This window comes from Rana temporaria, chromosome 7 (genome assembly GCF_905171775.1).
Source record: "Rana temporaria chromosome 7, aRanTem1.1, whole genome shotgun sequence".
NCBI classification, from domain to species: Eukaryota; Metazoa; Chordata; class Amphibia; order Anura; family Ranidae; genus Rana; species Rana temporaria.
Genome location: NC_053495.1, coordinates 162,364,122 through 162,384,304, shown reverse-complemented (window position 1 = coordinate 162,384,304; position 20,183 = coordinate 162,364,122). Strand labels below are relative to the sequence as shown.

The window sequence follows — 20,183 nt, the reverse complement described above, 5'->3', positions numbered from 1 at the left end:
AAAGCAGTATATTTCAGTGTGTTACTGCATGTTTAATGCAGTATATTTCTGTGCAGGTTTAACGTGTATATTTCAGTGTGTTATGTGCCATTTAATGCTGTATTTTTCTGTGCGTTAGTGCACGTTTAACGCAGTATATTTTGGTGCAATCTTCACCACACAGGGTGATTAGGGTGTGCCCAGGCCTATGACCGGCTCTTAAAAGCTGTGTACCAACGATGAAACGATTGCTGGCTCTGTTGATGTCTACACGTCAGCCCTGTGCAGCGACCAATAGGTCCCTTGTAATCTCGCTGGATGTAAATATTAGCATAAATGTTTACATGTGCCCAACGTCAGGTATACAGTCTTTTCGCAGGACCTCGTGTTTTTGGCCAATACGCTACACACCAAAACATAAGTAGTGCTGCATTCAGATCCGTATAAATTACAGAAAGCAGAGAATTCTGCACCTATATGCAGGAGTCGTTATAAAGGCCAATTCATTAGTTCCATGTGTTACACAACAATAAAGAGGACATGGACAGGACATAGATAAGAGTGCTTCAGAGACATGAGGGTTTTATCTGTGTTCTTTGCTCCAGGCTGTATATGTAACAGCTTTGTTGTGTACTGTATGAATGGAAGCTTTTAGTTAAAGGGCATATGATTGTCCAAAAATATGGGCATGTCAGTGTTTTCACACATTCTGTATTTATCTCTAAACCCCTAGTGTCTGACAGCGTCTTTTAGCAGGACTTGTGATGTTGTCAGCATCTCACATGCTGGTAATTTTGTGGCTGTAGGTACTCTGCATTCCGGGGCCATTTTCACACATTCCAAAAATAAGATTTAATTTTGCGAACACGAGGTGTTGAATGGCCCGCTTCAACTCTAAATTTATAAAGTCTCTAATAAACATAAAACAAGCTTACGGTATATAAAATACCACCACTCTTTTAGCTGAAGTGGATGAACAGGCTGGTAACCTGTTACTTATCATTCCAATAAGAAAAGTTCCGCGGCAGTTGTAATGGCTGTTTTTCTGTGAAGGTCTTACAATCGGTGGTAATTTTGTCTAGTTCTAAAGAGATAATGCATTAAAATGTAAGTTACCCATTAGATTTTAGTAGACCAAAATGTATTGGATTATTTAGTTGATTAAAATACGACTAAAACAAATATGGCATTTTAGTCAAAAGACTAAAACTAAATCGAAATTTGATGTAAAAATTAACACCATTGGGTAGATTCAGAAAGAGTTAGGCCGAATCTACGACGCCGTATGTTTAAGTGTATGCTCAAACAGAGATACGCTTAAACATATCTAAGATAGGCCGGCTTGTGCCGTCCTATCTTTGATTGCAATTTTTCGGATGGCCGCTAGGTGGCGCTTCCATTGCGGCTGGCGTAGATTATGTAAATGAGCTTGTACGCCGATTCACGAACGTACGCCCGGCCGCCGCAGTCGAATTATGTTGTTTCCGTAAGGCCTTGGGCGGCCTAAAGTTATTCCACCTATGAGGTGGAATAACAATGTTAAAGTATGGCCGCCATTCCCGCCGCGAGGTTCGAATTTTTGACGTCGTTTGCCTAAGTCGTCCGCGAATCGGGAGTTACGTCTTTTACGTCCACGTCGAAATCAATAGGCCCGTACTGCGTACTTAGCCGCAATGCGCACTGGGAAATGTAGGCGCCCGGCGCATGTGCAGTAGCAAAAAACGTGAGGTCAAGCCTCATTACCATACAACACGCCCCCCTCCAACCAATTTGAATTAGGCGCCCTTACGCCCGCCGCGATTACACTACGCCGCCCTAAGTAAGGAGGTAAGTGCTTTGAGAATCATGTACTTGCCTCTCTTACTTAAGGCGGCATAGTGTAAGCACGCTAGGCTACGCCGTCTTAACATTGCACGGCCGTACCTGAATCTACCTAAATGAGTTTTTTTTTTTTGGGGGGGCTGACCTGACTGTTGATTCAGACTCTTGAGCCCAACTCCATACAACTTCCTTGTAGGTTATAACCTACATTAGGTTTTCATTCCTGTCTAGGTTCCAGTTAGGTCAGTCTCCCCTCTTTTTGTTTCCCTGTGACCACGTAGAAAGCTCAACCTGGACCAGTGCTATAATTGCTTTCTGAATGCCTTATTGTATGGGATGCCTTTACTTTGTGTCCCAGTACTACACCCCGGAAGTAACGGGGAAATCTCCACAGAGGATCTAAGCCAGTGGTTCTCAACTCCTGTCCTCAGGACCCACTAGCAGGCCAGTATTGCCTTGTGGAGATTCAGACTAGAATACTGCAATAACTGGGCAGCAGATGATATCACCTGTGATGCATTTCAGTTATCTTGCAAACCTGGCCTGTTAGGTGCTTTCACACTGAGGTGCTTGAAAACTGCCAGTAAAACTGTAATGGAGCGTCCCACACTCCGCTTTAATGCTTCCGTCATATACAGTTTCTTCCAGTCTGACTATAGATATTACAGCTGCTTGCAACCAAGAACTAGGCAGTACTTGTTTTGGCTGCTGAACTGGAACATGTACTGTTTATTTGAATTCAGGTACAGAGATATAACTCAGAGGACAATCCCCCCCCCCCTTCTTTGCATAATGACACAGGGTGGGGTAACCTACATTAAGTAACAGACACACAGGTGTATTCAAACTTCTCACCAGTAGACTGTCCTATCAGCAGGGAGAGCTGTTGGAGGAATTCCCCTCTCCCTCCCCACAGATAATTCACATACACAATCCATAATACTTTTCTCCCAAGGAAGACAAACACAATAGAACAATTGGATACAGGCACGTAACAAACACATAGCAATCCCCACCCCACCTCAAACCATCTAGCAATGGTCTCTGACGATCGGTGGACTTTATCTTCATATATCCCTGAGGGATATTGTTCAGAAATATTAATGTCCCAAGTGAATGAGCACCTTCTTTCCTTCAGCACAAATCACACATATAGAATACAGGACAACCATGTTAAAGGAACTGCTGAGTCTGGTGTGGTTGTACGGGGAGTTGGTTAAACAGACTCGACTAGGGTTCTCGGTCACCCTGTGCCCCTAATAGACACCAGGAAACATGCATATAGGAGGGGCTGGGGGAGCTGGACAAGGAGCTTTCAGTGCTGTCCAAGGTAAGCTTGGTTCCACAAGCCCCCTGCCCAAAGTGACTCCCGTCACAAAAACACAGCTTTTTAAGAACTTTTTGAGTCGCTTCCCATTCAATTCAATGTAGAGGGGCGTTTTTGAGGCTGCTTGCAGGAGTTTTTTTCAACACCCTGCCAGGGCACCACCCCAGTGTGAAAGCATTTATTGATTTTATTATAAATTTGTTTTCGGGAGCTTTTCAGGCACTTTTTTTATTTTTATTTTTAAGCTCCAATGTGCCTCAGTGTTGAGGGGTCTTAGTGGGTCCAAGAACAATCCTTGAGAACCACTGACCTAAGCAATTGCCAAACCTGACAGGGTTTTAACACTCGCCATTTAAATGTATATTTATAATGAGATTAAATTGGTGGTAACGTGCCAAGCCAGAATATAAAGGAATAAGGTAGGTGGGTAAAAAGAAAAGAATGGTACAAAGTCACGTCCTTATGATTCTACTCAAACAATGAGAGTGTGGGGTGGTTTGCAGCCAGGGCCGATCCGCCCTATAGGCTCACTATGCAAGCCGCTTAGGGCCCCGCAAAGCTGCGGAGGGCCCCTGTAAAGGAAGATGTCATTTCCGACAGCAAAACAACCCCCCCCCCCCCCCTGCAACTTTAATGTGACATGTCATTTTGCTTAGGGCCCCAGGGAGGTCAGGATCGGCACTGTTGGCAGCAGAGCAGCAGCTGGTGTGAGGTGCTATCTGACTGAGATCAGCGCTGTGATGAAACACTCAGCTTGGCGGATTGCATTGTTTCCTCCTTTTTTTTTTTTTTTAAACAAACAAACTTTGAGATGTCACACAGACATCTCATAAAGTTCAATTGCCAGCCACACCGTACGAGGCAGAGGAAACTTCTTCATGCAGAACTTTTTTTCAGTGCACCATGCAACACACTGGTGAGAATCGGGCACATAAGAAACAAAGCGTTTTGCCTTGTCCATGCGGTGGGACTGCGCTGGAATAGCTGGTGGGATCCAGCCCGAAGGTTTGTTTTACTTCTGTATTAGTTCTGTATTGCTATGCTTGTAATGTATTGCTATGCTCTGAAAAGGCCTCCTAGCTCATGAAATAGAAAAGGTCAATCACCTCTTTAGCCTAGGTTCACACTGCTGCGAATTCAAAATCGCGGTAAAATGCGCGATTTTACCGCGATTTCGCGGCTGCGATTTTGCCGCGATTTCGGCCGCTATTTAATGTAAATCGCGGCCCGAAATCGCAAAAAGTAGTACAGGAACTACTTTTTGAAATCGCAGATGCGGCGTCGCACTGATTAGGACAGTGCCATTGCCGACAATTGCCGCCGATTTGAGATGCGATTTGACATGTCAAATCGCATCTCAAATCGTTCCAAATCGTACCCAGTGTGAACCAGGGCTTAGCCTTTTACCTTTTGTTCCGTTTTCCAAAGTTATGAGTGCCAGATCTTCCACTTTGCCAAGTGTCTCCCTAGTTCTGTACCCTACCAGCTGACACCTCTTGTGATTGATTTGCAGCTTATGTTGTGGTTAGGCAACTAAGAATGATGTGATGTGGTGGTTGTTGTAGTTGTTTTTACATGCGGCGTTGTCCCCACCTTTCTCTATTCTAAATAGCAAAAGAATTTACACTGATACCTGTGGATTGTTGTTCTTTCATTTCACTTTACCCTCCACATTCCACTGGAGCATTGTAATGCTCTGCAGCAGCCAGATTACAGCGAGCAGTGATAACAGAAAGTGATAGATGGGCACAGCTTTACACAAATGGCGTATTAAATAAACCCAAGGACTAATAAAATACTTGGCAGAAGCGGTTACTGATAACATTTTCTACAGGTGTCGCATACAGACCGAAGAATATATTTAATAAGCACCCATCACCAACTCACCCGGGAGTAGAGCTAGATCCTAAAGGGCCCATTTACGTCTTTGTGTGTTTTGCCTTGCTTTTAGGCTGCATTCACACCTGAGCGTTTTTCAGCTCGTAAAACGCCCAACAAGCAAAATCCCATTCATTTCAATGGAACCTTTTCACATCTGAAAAACGCCTTAACCGGTTCCCGCCCAGCACAGGGATTTGTGTGCGTTATCGCACAAAACCCTGTGTTAGGGAAGAGGAAACATATTTAGCTAGATTCACGTAGGGTTACGCCGGCGTAACCCTACTGGAAACCAGATACGCTTAAATTAGGCTAAGATACGAGCGGCGTAAGTCTCCTACACCGTCGTATGTTAGGGTGCATATTTAAGGTGGCGCTTCCGTTGAGTTCGGCGTAGAATATGCAAATGACTAGATACGCCGATTCACGAACGTACGTGCGCCCGTCGCAATAAAGATACGCCGTTTACGTAAGGCGATTCCCGGCGTAAAGTTAGTCGAACAAATAGCTGGACTAGTCAATGTTGGGTATGGCCGTCGTTCCCGCGTCGAAAAATTAAATATCTCAGAGACCGTGTAGGTAGCACCTACAGGTAAGCCTTAATCTAGGCTTACCTGTAGGTGTAACTTCTCCCTGAGCGTTTACAACCATTTTAACCCCTTGATCGCCCCCTAGTGTTAACCCCTTCCCTGTCAGTGACATTTACACAGTAATCGGTGCATTTTTATAGCTGTATAATTGTCAATGGTTCCAAAAAAGTGTCCGATCCGTCCGTCGCAATACTGCTAGTAATTGCAGATCACCACCATTACTATTAAAAAAAAAAAAATGGGGAGATTTATTATAGCAAAAAGTAAAAAATGATTTTTGTTTTTCAAAGTTGTCGCTCTTTTTTTAGTTCATAGTGCAAAAAATAAAACCCGCAAAGAAAAGCTCTATTTGTGGGGAAAATAGGACATACATTTTTGTTTGGGTTCGTCAGCGCACGACCACACAATTGTCAGTTAAAGCGATACAGTGCTGTATCGCAAAAAAATGGCCTGGTCATTAAGGGGGAAAATCTTCCGCTCCTTAAGTAGTTACCGTAGTTAATGTGCATTGCGTTAAGGCACCACATTCTTCAGATAAAGATGTACATTACCATTGTGTCATTTGACGTGATAGCAAACCAGCATGTGTAATGTGCATTGCTGAACATCACGGTAGGGAGCGTGCTTTACTACAGCACAACTGTGTAAATGGGAACTGCGGCTGAGGGAAATGATTCACATTAACGTGTGTTGCGTTAAAGTAAACTCCTTGTAAAACAACCCATTCAGTTTAAAAATAAAAGACAAAACATTTGTGTACAGATCCCGGTGCCGATACCAAGCATTTGCATGAGTACTCATACTCGTGCAAATGCTCCGATACCTTTTGCGTTGCGATTTGAGCCCATACAAAATGAATGGACACAAATCGCACTGCAAAGAATTGCATGTGCTTTGAACAGGAATGTTGTGCAATTTCCCCCACCGCTTCTGTGTGAGCCCAGGCTTGTCATAGTGACTTCACCCTGGGCTCATACCGGAGCGGTACAGGAAACCACATGCAATTCGGACAGGAGTCGCACTGCATTCCTATTGAAATCGCATGCATTTTTTTGCATTCATTCTGTATAGGCTTAAATCGCACCCCAAAGGTATGAGTGAGTTCTTGAGCGCAAGTATCAGTACGCATATCTCAAATAAAAAAGACGGAATTGGTACAACCTTATTATAGATATAAAAACTAATTACTGCTTTTTTATAAGGCCCTTTTCACACTGACACGTTTTTCAGGCGGTATAGAGCTAAAAATGGCGCCTAAATACCGCCTGAAAAAATCCTGCCCTGTGGTGTGCTAGCAGGACCGCTCCAAAAGTCCTGCTAGCCACATCTTTGGATCGGTGAAGGAGCGGGGTGTTTACCGCTCCTCCACCGCTCCTTCCTATTGAAAGCAATGGGAAACCGCGGTAATACCGCCGGCAATGTGCCTCTGCAGAGGCGCATTGCCGGCGGTATTAACCCTTTTTAGGCCGCTAGCGGGGGTTAAAACCACACCGCTAGCGGCCGGATATCGCGGTAAAACGACGGTATAGCGGCGCTAAAAATAGTGCCGCTATACCGCCAGCACACCTTCTGCGCCCAGTGTGAAAGGGGCCTATGTGATCACATAACCTTTGTTCTCAACTGTACAAAGAGCTCAGAGTTGGAGGAGAAACAGCAGCACACTAGTCCTCTCAGTGAACACTGCAAGGGGGCGTGTCGGCACAAGCCTAATCATTGGATTGGCTCCCAGCACAGCTAGAAAACTGACCACACTGTGTTTACATGCCTAGTGTGGTCAGTTTGAATAGGAAAGCAGAGGGACTGGCAGGGACACCAGAGATTTCACATAAAGGAAGCAATACAAAGAGAGCAGGTTACTTTAGACCACCAGTACATGGTACAGCAGGCACATATCAAGAATAGGAATAGTTGGGTTTACATATTCTTTAAAGCAGCCCATTGAAATCGATGAGCTGTCAATGCCCCTCAATGTCCTGAAATTGGATGTGTGATAACATGTAATCACCGAAATGCATTGTGGTGTATTGTGGCAATGCGTTGCCTTAGTTTGTTGGGCTACAGCCTAAAATGAATGGCACAGCAATGCGTGTAAGGTGTGTTACCATGACGATGTCGTCTAAATGAGCCCTCAAAGATTTGACTTGAGTGACAAGTGCGGTTTGAGAGGGTTAAAATTTCGAAGCGTCTTTGTTTTTACATCTGGGGTTTATTAAGTTAATGGATGGTTCCGTTTTATAGCCATTCTGTAGAAACTACTTGATGCACTTTCACCAGTTTGAAGATAAGTTAGTTAATTTGTCGGATGTTTGTCTTCAATTCTGCGCCAGGCATTAGCCGCTCGGGCAGCATCAGATCGCTTCCTCCATCTGTGCACGGAATGAATTGGATTGATTTCGAATGAGTCAAAGAATATCATTCTCATCGGCTCCTTTTTCATTACATACAAGATTGAGGCTGCCATTAAACACTCATTTGTAAGCTACACAGATGGTGACTTCATTGTTTTAAAATTAACTCTGCGAGTGCCATAGATCAGGATGGTACTCCATCCATGGCCTGGCCCACCTGATAGTGAGCAAAGTTGGGGAGTCAAACAATAGGATTGCCATTGTTATCACAGCCACCCTCCTAGGCAAGATGCACCTTGGGGGGAAATTTACTAAAACTGGAGCACATAGAATCTGGTCCACCTGTGCATGATGGCCAATCCGCTTCTAACTTCAGCTTGGTAAATTAAAGCAGAGTTCCATCCAAAAATAGAACTTCAGCTTTTTGGAACCCCCACCCGTGTCACATTTGGCACCTTTCAGAGGGGAGGGGGCAGCAGATGTCTGTCTAAGCCAGGTATTTGCTCCCACTTCTCGCCATAGATAGCCGCAGTATCCGCGGATATCTACGCCATGCCCGGCCCCTCCTACTCCCCCCCCCCTCCCCCCGCTATCTTCTGGGTAACACACAGGTGCCAGAAGACAGCAGGGACCAGTGGTAATACAAGGCCTCTTGTGAATGGCTGAGCAGCACTGAGCCGGACTCTATTTGGTTCCGGAAGTTGGACAGGAAGTTCCCATCCACTGTTGGAACGCAACGCTGTATACTGTACATAGACTGTATATAGTGCAGTAAATGGTTAATTTGGGCCAGCCTGACCCAAACAATCTATTTACAGGCACATTAAAAATAGAGATAAACTGCATTCACACCTGAGCGTTTTCAGCTCATAAAACGCCCCAAAAAAAGCCTGAAAAATTGACCAAGCAAAATCCCATTCATTTCAATGGCACCTGTTCACATCTGAGCATTTTGTCACCTAAAGCAAAACGACAAATAATAATAAAAGTGCAGCGCAAATAAAGTCCTTGACTGAAGAATCAAGAATTAAGATGACACCCAGTGAAATGGCAAAAATCTTCGGCAAATGTGATGATGTCCTCCACCAGTATAAGAAGTGCCTCTTACCAGATGAGATGGACCATATGTTTTCACAAGTGGTCAAAGACGGCTTGTTCTCACCATAAGGGAGATGGTGCAGTGGAGTCCAATGCAGCAGTGAATAGCAGGTCCAATGCAGAAAAAAAAAAACACGTTCTAAGTGTAGACTGTATTTATTCCAGGGAAAGGTAAAAAACAGCGCTTCACCATACTACAGTCAATCTGGTATGTCTGCAGACAATCAAACTGGCCAGTAGGCGATTGGCAATATAAAATAAAATAAAAACTCTGAGCAACAGCCACGAGCAGCAGCAGAAAGGACACGGGTGACGTCACAGGAAAAGCTCCTCCCCGTACGTACGTACGTACGTACGTACGTACGTACGTACGTACGTACGCACGTTACGTCCAGATTGTACTTCGTCAGCGGTGGGTGGACCTAAAGCAAAATGCATGTAAAACGCCCTGAGCTCAAAAAAAGAACACAAGCTTCTTTAGGGCAGATTACAGGCGTTTTTCTGCCTTTTACATTGGTGACCTGTACAAAATCGCGGACAAAAACGCGTGACTTTGAAATGCTCAGGTGTGAATGCAGCCTCAGGCTTTTGTAACAGGCAAATCTTCTTTGAAAATGGAATCTCTCTATTATATTGCATGCTAATGGGTGTATTTTCTTTAAATAATATAGGGCGTCCGTGAGAATCATTTTGTAAAATAAAAGCTGAATGCTGTAAAATGCAGACATTCGATTATCCGGCAAAATGCTTTGTGTCAATCGCACAGCTTATCCTTTATACATGGGCCCCATAGTCTTCCTTTATTTCCCTCTATTCAGAACTCATTTCGTTTTTGGAGAAGGCCTAAAAATTGGCAGAACATGTGAGAACTCCCTTGTCCTAGAAATGACAAGTTTCCAATGACCAGTATTGGCTGTATATAGGGAGGGGCCCCTGCTGGGCTGAAGAGCTTTGTATGTAGCGGATAGAAGACATGAAGCCTGTCCAATTCCCTATGTTGTGCTACAGGACCAAGTCTCTGAAGAACATTTTTTTTTTATATTTAATATTTTTTTAGGTCTGTACGCGGCAAGACACGAGCCTAATGTGGTTAAAACTTTGGTTTTGGTGTATATTGGGGAAGGATTGTCGCTCTATTATTGGCGGCTTCCCCATTAGGGAGATTCATTTCACTTTTTGCCCAGGTGACAGAAATAAAACCTTTCAATAGGAGAAAAAAAAAAAAATTTCACCATTTGCGAGAATTTTTTTGGGGGGGATTTTATAACCCAGGATATTTGGTACCTTTGTGATCGAGGAAAAGCTTCCTCAAACATTCCACACATTCTCTTCATTCTTTATTCCACCGCTAATATATACTCCGCATTGACCTTGTATAGCGCTTTTCTCTTTAAAGACTCCAAGTATTGGAGATGGCGTTGGCCGGGAATCGAACCCGGGTCAGCTGCTTGGAAGGCAGCTATGCTTACCACTGCACCACCAACGCAAAAGTAGCATGTATTGTGGGAGGAAACGGGAGTACCCGGAGGAAACCCACGCAAGCACAGGGGGAACATGCAAACTCTATGCAGATAGTGTCCCAGTCAGAATCTAAAACAAGGACCCCAGTGCTGCAAGGCTAACCCCTAAGCCTCTGTGCTGCCCATTTACGGCCTCTGTTCTCTAAGGCCCGCCCCTGTTGAGCGGGGTAAATCACTTATGTTCACTCAAAGTGCCTTCAGAAGAAATCCAAACGTATCCTAAACTACAATCTATAACACTCCTGTAATAAAACACACCCAAATAACAAAGAGGGGTACAGTGGTCCCCAAATTAGCAACACAATGGAGCTAAATATTCCATTCACCCTTAGGCCTCATTCACATGGGGGTATTATTCTTTACCCCATTGGAGGGCCGTGTTTACCAGAATGGGGATTCACAGGTGTTCCCAGCATCCCGTGTAGGCAGTCCCATTGCTGTCAACTGGGGTGCAGTGACTGTACCCAATGTGACATCTGTGTGGGTGCCGATGCACGGCCCCGAACGCACCCAGGGTGCGTCCACGCAACTGCACCCACATGGATGTCCTTTTTTGGGGTTAATGCAGCCCCCACACAGGGTACAGATTCATACACCCAATGTGAGTGAGGCCTTGGACTTCTCCATGAAGGACCTCACTGACTGGAAGAGTTCTCATTTCTCCAGCAGAGAAAGCCTAAAGAAAGCTGGAAAGACTTCTCCGACCTCTGAAGACAAAAAGTTCCAACCTCCCACTCATAGCCAGTCCAACACACGCCTCAAAAACATACCGGCCTTCAGCCTCCCCTCATGGCGAGTCCAACACACGCCTCAAAAGCCTACCGGCCTCCAAACTTCACAACATAATCAATTACTTTATGTCGATCGACAATACATAGATCAAACCTATCGCCTGTAAAAACGCGCTTGAGATGTTGCTGGTAAACAGCCTGCTAGGCCCGGGGGAACCAAACCAAGTCCTCCAAAAGTTACCTCATATCCAAAATTTGCCAGGAGTGTAACTGTAGACATTATGCTTTAAGGTTAATCAATAATCTCACATTCTAAATGGAAAGGTAGAACGGGGGGAGGGGGGGGGAGTATGGAAAAGGCAGAGAGGGAGGAAAGTAGGGGGGATGGAAGGTTCTGGGTAAGGAAGGGGTGTGGGGGTTCCCCCCAACCCTCACCCCCTTCTTCCTCCAACCTTCCCTTCTCCCCCCTTTCCTCCCTCTCTCCCTCTTCCATACTCCCCCTTTGTTCTACCTTTCCCTTTAGAGTGTTATATTTTTGATTAACCTTTAAAGCTTAATGTCTACATTTACACTCTTGGCATCTTTTGGATATGAGGCAGCTTTTGGAGGGCTTGGTTTGGTTCCCCTCGGGCCTAGCAGGCTGTTTACCACCAATATCTCAGATACTTTTTTTTTTTTACAGGTGATTATGTTTGGGCAATGTATTGTCGAACCTTAAAGCTTCTGCAGAAAGGTAGATAGAGGGCTGATGGGAAGATCCTGCGGTTACTGGAGTGGCAGCCGCCACCAGTGTAGGGACCTGTGTTGGTACAGCCGTACCTTGTCCCTGGGAGGGTCCCTCAAACTTTTTGTTGAGTCTTCTTCTAGGAACAGTCAATTGTCTTGTTTGTCCAGCTACATTGATAGTTGGTGATTCAGAAGCTGCAGAAAGGTAAATAGAGGGCTGTTGGGAAGATCCTGCGGTTACTGGATTGGCAGCCGCCACCAGTGTAGGGACCTGTGTTGGTAAAGCCGTACCTGGTCCTTGGGAGGGTTCCTCAGACTTTTTGATGAGTCTTCTTCTAGAAACAGCCAATTGTCTTGTTTGTCCAATTACATTGATAGTTGGTGATTCAGAAGCTGCTTATGAGAATCTTTTAAGAGATTGATGACGTAGTGGATTCCTGTCATGATGGCTTGAAATGAAGATCCTCTTCCTCATATTCACTAGCAAATCGTCCTCTTCTCATCGCCTAGTTTAACTTTTCTTCCAACATTTTGGCCATCTTCAATCCCAAGAAAGCTGCACCTCTCCCATTTAAGTGCAATCCGTCACTAATATAAAGATGGTAACGGCCTGAAAAGTCAGCCCAGTTCGCCATGAAGCCAAACCCCTCCTCCCTGCACCAGTTCCTCAGCCACTTGTTAAGTACCATAAGCTCTTGCTGTCTCTGTGGTGTGGCTCGAGGTACAGGCAGTATTTCAGAAAATATTGCCTTGGGGGACCTTTTCTTCAATATGGCCCCCAAGTCCCTGAAATCATTTTGTAAGGCGCTCCATCTTTCTCTAACTTTGTCATTGGTACCGATTATATACCATGACAGCTGGGTCCTCTCCAGCGCCATCCAATAATTTGTCCATACAATCTGCAATGTTCCGAACCTGAGCACCCGGTAAACAACATACTGTTTGGCGATAATGGTCTTTGTGACAGATTGCCCTCTGTATTCTTCCAATAACTGAATCCCCTACCACTAGTATGTGCCTATCCTTTCTGGTAACTTTGCCCCCATTTTCGTCACATGATGTTGAAGCCTCCGTGTGAACGTCACAGGCTGTTGAAGCCTCCGTGTGAACGTCACATTCTGCTGAAGCCTCCATGTGAACGTCACATTCTGCTGAAGCCTCCGTGTAACGTTCATATTCTGTTTTGCTCACTAGGGCAGTCCTGCCTTGTGAGCTGTCTCTGCAGTAAATACTGCTTACATCTGCAATAAAAAAGAAGAATCAGATTTAGCACGTTCACCTACATTCTTTTTTTTATATATATATATAATAATATTTTTTAAATTTTTATACAACCTCACATTATGCAGAGAAAGTTCAAAATTCCAATGCCAGGGACAATTAATAAACCCAACATGACAGGGACACAGGGATCACCAATGGTGGCCTTCCTATAAAAAGTCAGAAAGGGAACTGATTCTTAATTTGCATGTGCGGGGGAGTAATCTGCAGTGCTTCTGTTTCTTATTAAACACCCATAATTTGTATTAAAATTGTATTCCGTATGTTTTTTTGGCTCCGCGTAACTTCTGCATACTTTCAGATATTAAAACCATTCAACTTTTTAAAATGTTCAGCTCTTTCAGCTAATGATGGGACTTCAATTTTTTTTTCTACTATTTATACTTTTTAAAATATTACGCTTTTTAACACTTTTTTTTAACATTGAAGTCAATGAGAGCATGTGACGGGGGCAGTTTTTTGACGGGGTGCAGTTTTTTGATGGGGGTAATAAGATGGGGGGAAATATGATGGTGGTAATAAGATGGGGGGAAATAGGATGGTGGTGATAAGATGGGGGGAAATATGATGGAGGCATTTTGATGGGGGCAGGTTTGATGGTAGAAATTTTATGGGGCAGCTCCTGCAAAAGGCAATTACTTTTAAAAAGATGCTAATTAGTGGTAATGCTGATTCTCACTTCAACTTTTTCTTACGGATTTAAGCTGTTCATCCAGTTAGCAATTCAGCTATTCAGCATTTTCTGCAGGAAATGCATTTTCTAGTTTTCCTTTAAAATTTGTTTAGCTTTAAGAATCTAATCAAGAATCTGAAGCAGAGTGAGCACATGAAAAGCAACGAGGTCTCAAATAACATATAATCTTTTTTTAATGATGAATCGAATATATAGAACTTGAAAGGGTACCAAATACCAAATGAGCACAGCAGTATAAAAATATCTAGATATACTGAACATCTCAGTCTTGGCATACTGAGTACCAGTTACTGCCCACCCACCCAGAGCTACCAAAAACAATGCAAGCACTGGTTGTTCATTTCAGCCCACCGCATTCCATATAGGTCACAGCGTCTTTGCGGCAATGGGATTGTCACTAATTATGGCCGCTTAATTCAGAGCTCACCCACATTGTCCCCCAGCCTCTGTGTGGAAGAGATTCTATGAACAAAAGGAAAATTACTTTTTTTTTTTTATGACAACTCTTCCAACCATAACGCTCCCAGAAACACCTCAGAACGTTACACAGAATCTCGCTGCTGGAAACTTTGGTTTACCAACAACTCGCTTTACCGATCGCAATACTGGGGGCCACTTTCTTATGGATTTTCAGAGGGCACACTTCAACTTATTGTCACGTTTGCTGTAAGTTTGACATTTTTGTGTGCTGTTTCTGATTTATATAGCTTTACGCCAGGGGTCTCAAACTGGCGGTCTTCCAGCTGTTGCATAACTACAAGTCCCATGTTGCATTGCAAGGCTGACAGTTACAAGCATGACTCCCACAAGCAGAGGCATGCTGGGACTAGTTTTGCAACAGCTGAAGGGCCGCCAGTTTGAGACCCCAGCCGTGTGACTAGGGGAGAAACTGGCCCAGATGATCTCATGAGATACCTGGATCATGCAGGCATGTTTGACCAATCATTAATGTTCATGGCCAGCTTTAAACAAGGCAGTTTTCAGCTTGAGTGTCAATTGTTCACCCTGGAAGATACTGCCAGGCAACAAAATATTAGACAAGTTTCCTGTCGCTATAGTTTCTGCCTGATATAGCTGCAAATAGGACAGCTACAACTCTCCTCCAGTCTTCACTGATACCAACTTGCTAAGTTGGCGGCGCCGGCTATCTATATAGGTTAAAGGCATTTTAAACCTTCCTACCTAGATCTTTTTTTTTTTTTTTTCATCTGTATTAGATGTGCACTGATCTTGTAGGTGTCATTTGTTGGTCTGTACAAACTAGAGTAGAGCAACTCTTCACATTGGCATGGCACTGCACAAGTTAATGGATAACCTCCGTTGCTAGTCTAAGAACTAACACTTCCTGTGTAGAAACTACATATCCCACAATCCCTGGGTCTCTGTCTAGTGCAGGTGAAAGGAATTACCAAAGCTTTCCATGGTGGAAGAGATGTTTTATTTCATAAAACTAGCATGCACACAATTGTGATGCAACACAGAGAAATGGCTAAGCATACATGTGACACAGAACAGGAAGTTGCTTGTCTTACAGATGAATATGGGACGAGGTAGGTGGATTAATGCATGGGCATAGGGGAATCAATTGCCTATGACTCTAGAAACTGCAGCCACCACATGATCGCATCATTACCTGCACTGAAGCCTAGTAAAACAAACAAAATCTTTTGAAAGTGTAGAATGCCTTAAAGCAATGATCACTGGGCTAGTATTAACAGTTGGTAACACCACAGGTGCAAACTCCATTTTGTCAATTGGCATAATCAATGAAATTCTAGGCTTATGTAGAGCAGATTTGAATAAGAGTATGTGCTAAAAACAAGGTAACAAGTCATTAAAGGAAGAAGAATTACATTTACATATAACTGACATATAAGCTTAAAGTGGGCTCACATTTACCCATAGCCTCCTTCTAACCCTCCCCTCTCCCTTGTTACACATTTGAATTTTTTTTGGGTGACAAGTATTCACTCCCATTTCCTTACTCCTCTTGTAGGCAAAGATGCTGTTGGGCTAGAACTTCCCCAACTCCCGCAGCCTCCCGGGATCACATCACGCATTCCAGGAGGCTACAGAACCACTCAAACCAAGCTGGCCAATCTTGCATATGAGCAATGGGAATTTTGCTGTGAACCAATAAAAAGTGACAGCCAGCTCACAAATCCAAGATAGTGATACGTGATCCAAACTAGCTGTGAAAAGTTTGGGTGCTAGGAAGACTGCACTGGATCTCATGGACTAGTAAGGCCCCCTTGCATACTGGGCATTTAGCCCTGGTGCATTGGACTCCAGCTTTTGACTGCAGAGGGCTCCAGTTCACCGTCCAGCCCTGCTGCTGGCAGCCTGTCAAACTTTGAGTCTGACAGCTGCTGTGGATGGACTGGGCTGGGTGGTGCATTTGGTGGTACTTCTGTTATGGGGCACTATGTGCTCAAGGACAAATGCCCAGAACACAGACTACTTGCATTACGGACATTCATCCCTGGGCATTTACTTTCCTAAACGTACATAACACTAGGTGCACCACCCATCCCCATAGGACCACAGCCGCTGGCAGAGTCTAATAGAGTTTGACAGGCTGCTGGCAGTGGGCTGGATGGTGTGCCTGTGCCCACCAGCTGCAGCTAAAGGCTGTAGTATCTTGAAAAACTCCAGCTACAGTACTTGTAACTTGTATTCTCAAAAATACAAGTAAAGTTCCTCTTTAAAGTAGAACTATAGGCAACACTTTTCATTTTGGACAGGGAGGGTAATAACCCCTGTAAGGATTATTGTTGTGTCCCATTGGGGAAATTTGCCTTCATTTCCTGTCTAATAGCCAAACGGGAAGTGAGAGGAAATCCATGAATCTTAAAGGAATTCCTTGGGGATCCCTATTGAAAGATTTCCCCTCTTTCCTCTATTACTTTTCTGGGGACAACCCAAAATTTGGAATTTTCTTTTACTTTCAATGATAATAGTAAATGGGACAAATGGAGAGGGTGAATCTCCTTAACTGGGGGCACAGACAGCTGTAAAAACTGGCATTATGTTCTAATCCCTCTCCCTTCTATCTAAAGTAAAAAAAACTCATCTGCTGACATCCACCACGATCTGATCCTGCCTGCAAAATCCAGACGGAAGGTGGTCCTATTACCCATCCGTCTGGCGGATCGGATGGAAATGGACAGGTAGTCCATCCAATTGCCCCTAAGGGGAGAGTAGGACTGTGTCAGAGCAGACAGGACTTGTCATTCACTTGGCAGAGCGTTCCGCCGCTGAGCAAGCAAAATTCGTTCCCCGGAGGCGCCCATGTGAAAGGGGCCTAATTGTGTTTCAGTATTATCCCAGTGTAATCCCCTGTAGAGCTGTGCTCTGTGCCAATCAGGACTCTTACTTAGCTTAGTGCTCACCTAATTATTATTTCTGATTGGTGGGTTTAAGATGTGCACTTTGCACCCTTTTTTGTTTTTTCCATCAATAAAACCCCAAAAACCCATCCACATATACTGTAATAACAATATTTATTATGTTTTTTTTACAAAGTATTGCATTAAAAAGTACAAATTTATAAGCTTACTGATTATGAAAAAGGTATTGCCAGTAATCGTGTGTTAAATAATAAATGAACATTGTTAATATTATAATATATGGAAATCCTTACTATTATAATATATGGAGATCTTTGCTATTATCATATATGGACATCTTTACTATTATAATATATGGATATCTTTAATATTATAATATATGGACATCTTTACTATTATATTATATGGACATCATTGCCATTATAATATATGGACATTGTTAATATTATAATATGTGGACATCTTTAATATTATAATATATGGACATCTTTAATATTATAATATATGGACATCTTTACTATTATAATATATGGGCATCTTTACTATTATAATATATGGACATCTTTACTATTATAATTAATATATGGACATCTTTAATATTATAATATATGGACATCTTTAATATTGGCCATATGGGCATCTTGTTTTATGGACCTCCCATTGTATTTTGTATTTGACATCATCAGATGTGTCATCCTAGAACTACAGACGGTTTGAACCTTGGTTGTAGCGTGTGCCAGACCGGGGCAATCTCTCCCTTGTTTTTCCATTACAGTGTGAATGGAGAGGAGAATGTGGAACTTTGTCCCCGATGACACATTTTACAGGGAGGTGTTTGCTGACCTAGCAGCGTGTGAACTGACGCTGTGTTACAGATCATTGGATTCCAGTGCTTTAGTGCGAGCTTTCCATTGTATGTACACAGACGGAGAATGACTTGTACTTTTGCAAAACTATTACTTATGTGCCTCTAATCGTCACCAAGCAGCATTGTGAATGGTTACAATGCAAGTCAGATCAGACGGGAAACTACTGAGCCCCATTGTTTCCAAAAGAAATGCGGCAATCCATGAAAGTCTGTCCCTATCACTGTTATTGCAAGGAATATAAATATCCCTTGTGACAGTAATAGGCATGTGACAGGTACTCTTTATGCAGAGATCAGGGGTCTATAAGACCCCAAACCCCTCCTCTGCACTATTCAAAATGTCAAGATCTGCGTTTTTGATTATTTTTTTTTTTTTTTTTTAAACTGGTGCCTTTTTAAGATGCCGCAAAGCATCGCCTTTGATCGGGTGTTCGGGCAGCCGGCGGATGTGCCGGCTGGTTGCTCGGACCTCCTGGTGAGACGGGAGCTCGCAGAAGGCGGTGGTATCGGTTGTTATTACAATAAAGCTGACCGTCTGCTCACCCCGGTAAAACCTCTTGAAGCAATATCGGTATTATTTGTCGTTTTTTTTTTTACCTATACTTCTAAAAAAGTGAATATCTCCCGCCGATTATCGGCCGGTCCCTAGAATTGAGCATTTTAAATAATTTTTACAAAGTTCAGTTATTACACCTGTGTTGTCAGGACACGGCGGTGAGTCTGATCTATGATAATACTCCATTTGAGTTTTTTTCTTGTGTTTAGTTAAAGGATTTTTTTTATAAGTAGCTGACATTGATGCCTAGGTGCCCAGGACAAATTTAGCAGAGTCCACTAACGTGATAACTCTAATTTGCATACTGAAATAGAAGACTATTATTTGATTCTAATTAAGATTAAAAACTTGCTCTGTTTTTTATTACATGCATGAAAATTACAAAAAAGTTTTTTTTTAATATATCATTTTTATATTTGTAGTATTTAATACTGTAATCTTATGATGATGGGATTAATCATATGACACTGCAGATTCCACTGCACCCTGAAGGTGGCTGCATTCATCTGCAAGCTGAAGGCTTTTATTTGTGAAGATTTAGGGTCCTTTCACAATAGCGGACCGTTCGTCCGCTCATTACAAGTCCGTTAACGGACTTGTAATGAATCCCTATGGGAGCATCCGCTAGCGTCCGCGTCAGTCGGGATCCGCTTTTCCGAACGGAAGAAACCCTATTTTTCTTCCGTTCGGCGGAACGGATCGGATGCAGACGGACAGACGGTCCGTCTGCAGTCGATCCCCCATAGGGGAGAGCGGAGCAGAGACAGGGCGGTCTCTGCACTGTGTGCGGGGACCGCCCTATCCGCCGACAGCTCAGCGGGGATCCCCGCTGAGCTTTGGCGGACACACGGAGCGGACCCAGAAACGGTCCGCTCCGTGTGAAAGAGCCCTAAGCCTCTAGTTGTCATGTGATTGCCGTTTTTTAGCTGATGCGATTAGATTATCGGTACCCAATCATCAGCAAGAACCAGCGTTGGCAGCGACAGCTAGGATTCAGAGCCAACAGCTGCGCAGAGTGTTGGCTTGTGACTTCCAAGGGAGGAACATTTATAAAATGTATCCCCAGCATGAGACATCAGGCTTTAAAATGTTAAAGGATAGGTTCAGGTTTAGCGACATCTTACACCTGTATTTAGGGTGTGACATGTTCCTATTTAGCACCCCCTGAGCTCCCCCTCTGACAGCAGGTGGCGGTTCTTCTCCTTTGCAGCCGTTGTCAAATTTAAAATCTACGCACACAGCCGCGTCATTTATTCACTGGTCTGACAAGGGTAGTGATGGATTTTTGTTCCCTGCAAAGCAGGGAAAGAAAATCCATCACTTCCCTTGGCAAAAACATCACCTACAGTGTACACAGACAATTGCTAGGTACATATTTAACACTTTGATCGCCCTAGCTGTTTAACGCCTTCCCAG

The 20,183-nt window shown here is 43.6% G+C and overlaps 1 protein-coding gene and 1 non-coding gene across 7 annotated transcripts in view; one reads left to right on the top strand and one right to left on the bottom strand.

Annotated features, from left to right (window-relative positions):
• The window catches only part of RASAL2 (RAS protein activator like 2), a 425,879-nt gene that overhangs the window by 213,748 nt on the left and 191,948 nt on the right, over nucleotides 1–20,183 (top strand). The window lies entirely within an intron of this gene.
• Nucleotides 10,456–10,527, bottom strand: TRNAG-UCC. The gene has a single exon. It is a non-coding gene; the product is annotated as a tRNA-Gly (tRNA).